Consider the following 4,193-nt stretch of genomic DNA (forward strand, 5'->3'; position numbering starts at 1 on the left):
TATGATTGTTACATGAGTTTCTCTCATCCATGCAACGCCCGTTAATCCGTCCCCGTGCCTACAGTATTTTAATCCCGCTGTTTACTAAAATCACTACCGCTGTCTTTGTTACTTTGCTCGCCGTTATTTCACTACCGCTATTACTATAAAACTGTTACTACTGATAAACTCTTGCGAGCAAGTCTGTTTCCAGGTGCAGCTGAATTGACAACTCCGCTGTTAAGGCTTTCAAGTATTCTTTGTCTCCCCTAGTGTCGAATCAATAAATTGGGTAATACTTCCCTCGAAGACTGTTGCGATCCCCTATACTTGTGGGTCATCATGGACTTTTTAGGCATAGATGCATGCTGGATAGCGGTCTATGTACTTTGTCGTAATGCCCTGATTAAATCTCATAGTACTCATCATGATGTATGTATGTGCATTGTTGTGCCTTCTTTATTTGTCAATTGCTCAACTGTAATTTGTTCACCCAACATCTGTTTATCTTATGGGAGAGACACCACTAGTGAACTGTGGACCCCAGTCCTATTCTTTACATCTGAAATACAATCTACTGCAATTGTTCTTTACTGTTCTTCGCAAACAATCATCATCATCCACACTATACATCTAATCCTTTGTTTACAGCAAGCCGGTGAGATTCACAACCTCACTGTTACGTTGGGGCAAAGTACTGTGATTGTGTTGTGCAGGTTCCACGTTGGCGCTGGAATCCCTGGTGTTGCGCCGCACTACACTCTGCCACCAACAACCTTCAACGTGCTTCTTGGCTCCTACTGGTTCGATAAACCTTGGTTTCTTTCCGAGGGAAAACTTACTGCTGTGCACATCACACCTTCCTCTTGGGGTTCCCAACGGACGTGTGTCTCACGCGCATCATCAGCCTCTGATAAATTAAGTGCCTTTGAAGGAGATCCACTAGGACCGAATGATAGTACAAGGTACAGAAGTATAGTTGGCGCACTCCAATACTTAACTCCCACTAGACCTGATATTGCCTTCTCAGTAAACAAGGTATGTCAGTATTTGCATGCACCCACCACTGTTCACTGGACAGCAGTAAAGAGAATTCTGAGATATATTACAGGAACTGCTTCTCTTGGATTAACCTTCAGAAAATCTTCATCTACTTTAGTGAGTGCTTTTTCAGATGCTGACTGGGCAGGTTGTGTAGATGATAGAAAATCTACAGGAGGCTTTGCAGTTTATTTTGGTCCTAATTTAATCTCTTGGAGTGCTAGAAAACAGCCAACAGTTTCTAGATCAAGTACAGAGGCAGAATACAAGGCATTAGCAAATGCTACTGCTGAAATAATTTGGGTTGAATCTCTCTTGAAGGAACTTGGTGTTGGAAGAAAACAAACCTCATGTTTATGGTGTGATAATATGGGAGCTACTTACTTTTCTGCTAATCCTATTTTTCATGCAAGGACTAAGCATATTGAAATAGACTTCCATTTTGTGAGAGACCGAGTTGGCAAGAAATTGCTTGAGATCCGCTTCATACCATCACAAGATCAAGTGGCAGATGGCTTTACAAAAGCATTGGCAGTACGGCAACTCGAAGAGTTTAAGCACAATCTCAACCTCAAGAAAGTTGTGATTGAGGAGGGGTGTGAAGGATAGTTGTTATCGTAGAGATAGAGGTTGTTAGTATCTTGTACGGGCTGATTCGGTTTATAAGGATCAGTCCATATCTCTCCTTTATCTCCTCTCCAAGTTGTAAACAAACTCAATGTAAATCCTGCCAATGTTGCGGCCTATATAACACGGAACCGATCCCGAGACAAAGGGTATCGTTAACACAAATTATCACACCCCTTACCGGGTTTATAGGTGTGACATGGTTGCTTCGGATATTTTGATATATACTTTTACTAGACCTTTGTTAAATAAATTAATAATAAAGGTTGCATGGGTCTTTTTGATTCAAAGGCTAGGGGTCTCGTGCTCTTTTTCGAATAGAAAATATAGTGAAAAAATGTACTCACCCAGTTTCTACATAATACCAATTTATTACAAAATTTAGCCACATGGCGACAATATTTTTTGAGCTAATATCAAGATGGAGTAGTAGAAGCTGTACAATCCTCATCATGATTTATAGAAAACCATCTATGGGGTCACTTCTTCTGAGCTTAAGGGTTTCTTGTTCTGAGCTTATTAAGGCTCTCTTTGGATTGTGTGATTCTCGTAGAAATTTTGGAATATTTGAATCGTAATCAAGAGGTCGATCAGAGTCGGGATTACTCGCTTTCAGCTATAACCTATGAGACATATGAGCTAGCCAACTGCGCCACCACCCTTTTTTTTTATTCTTCTAACTTTTGTAAGACTTTTCAAACCTTTTAATCCTGATAGTCAATTGTAACCTCTTGTTTGTTAAAAACACCGTAACAATGTTAAAATATGCCTTCAGCCGAGTGCAGAATTAAATTCAGGAGGCTGCTAAGCTAAAGAGGACTTAGAATGAAGATGAGTGATGGCCTGACGGGCGATGGCAATTGCGAATTGGAATGGTCCTTGTATTTTAAGACATGTTCTGTCCTACAGATTCAACAGCCCAGAAGGCCGAAAAGCAAACGTGCTTTGCATCGCTCACCCCATGCCTTCGCGTGGAGGTACCAAAAGAGAGGCCCTAGGAGCGTGATTGAATTATCAGTCTGAATGGCTAAAAAAGAAGAGGGCACGAGTTCATGAGTAGGCTCACATATGGTTGGAGATTTACATTGAAAATTAAAAGAGCTAGAAAAGAGGGTGTAAAATATGGATAGAAAAGAAATCGATCTGGGAAAAAAAACAAGGTAAACTGCAAATGAATTCTGATATATAGCTAAAAAAGAAGAGGGCGCGAGTTCATCAGACATGTGCAATGGAGATTTACATTGAAAATTAAAACCAAGCTAGAAAAGAGGATGCAAAATATGGATACAAAAGAAATCAATCTAGGAAAAAGGCAAGGTAAACTGCAAATGAATCAAAAAGTAAAGAGCTCATGAGCTAAGTAAACTGCAAATGAATCAAAATATTGGAGACGCAAAAAAGTAAAGAGCTCATTAGTGCTTTGAGCTAATCAAGAGATCAGTCAGTTGTGATGGACCCAATCCAATCACAGCACAGATTTAATCACTGCTCTTTGGTGTGGGGTGAGAGAGGCTCGAACTCTCGACCTCAGGATCACTCGCTTGTAGCTATGAGACCTACGCGCTAGCCAACTGCGCCACCACCCCATTGTGAATAAATGAGTACAGTTAAAATGCAGTTCAATTGTTCCTAACAATTTGCAATGAGGGTCAGTGTGTAATCAAATATTCGTAGATGCAGGAAAATTCAGAAGAACGGCGCTGAGTGACAGGCAAGCCAACCGGCCACCATTGTTTCCAACAACTGTAAGTTTGCTTTGTATCGGTGTCTGGTAGACTGGTACGCACGGCATATACTTGCTGCCATGCTTGTCTCTCCTCGTATATATTCTCAGGCTTTCTTCAGTCTCCAGATTCAGTCCGGAAAAACGGTAAGGTTCCGCGACGGACTGTCTTCTCCGTATCCATCTTTCTGGAAGAACAGAGAAATCTCGTCTTCTCCGTATCCATCTCCGGGCGCTGAAAGACGTCCCTCTTGATCCGACGACGACAAAGTAGTCATGATCATTCAGCCATAATTAAGTGTTCATCGACCATGTCGACCGATCTTCTATTCTTCTCCACGAATCATTGTGAGCTTAATTAAGCATACGCGTGATAGTGCTACGCGAAACAAAAGATACAATACCAAGCACACCCAGCGGGTAAGTGCGGCGCCCGTGGAAAAGTTAGAATAGATAGATACTGCATGTACATATCAAGTTGTCCAGATTTTATTTTTAACATCTACCAGGTCGGCAGTTAGGTTAACTAGGTTGCCAAGAATCGGTTCATACCTAGAGAATCGACTAGATATAATGTTTGTACAGCCGCGAATAGATGAGAAAGCGCGCTGATGTCATGTTAGGCGTGGATAAAGGCATGCTTCTTTTTTCTTTTGAACAACACATGATCAAGTGTGTCAGCAGAAACAGAGTGTAAGGGTAACGCATTCCATGGCAACGCTTAGCAGCACCAGCGGCCAATTTTACACAATTACGGAGAATCACAGCGTATAGATAGTGGAACACAGTACTCTCCCGGCGTCTGCAGAAAACCCAAGCTATT

General features: G+C 41.5%; 2 non-coding genes across 2 annotated transcripts; both read right to left on the reverse strand.

The window, feature by feature from the left end:
• Positions 1–3,052: 3,052 nt before the first annotated feature.
• Positions 3,053–3,138, reverse strand: LOC124705039. Its single transcript, XR_007003888.1, has one exon. It is a non-coding gene; the product is annotated as a small nucleolar RNA snoR114 (small nucleolar RNA).
• Positions 3,139–3,145: 7 nt separating this feature from the next.
• Positions 3,146–3,233, reverse strand: TRNAM-CAU. Its single transcript is given in 2 exon segments — positions 3,146–3,181; positions 3,196–3,233. It is a non-coding gene; the product is annotated as a tRNA-Met (tRNA).
• Between the last annotated feature and the right edge of the window lie 960 nt (positions 3,234–4,193).

Source organism: Lolium rigidum, chromosome 3, assembly GCF_022539505.1.
Source record: "Lolium rigidum isolate FL_2022 chromosome 3, APGP_CSIRO_Lrig_0.1, whole genome shotgun sequence".
Lineage (NCBI taxonomy): Eukaryota > Viridiplantae > Streptophyta > Magnoliopsida > Poales > Poaceae > Lolium > Lolium rigidum.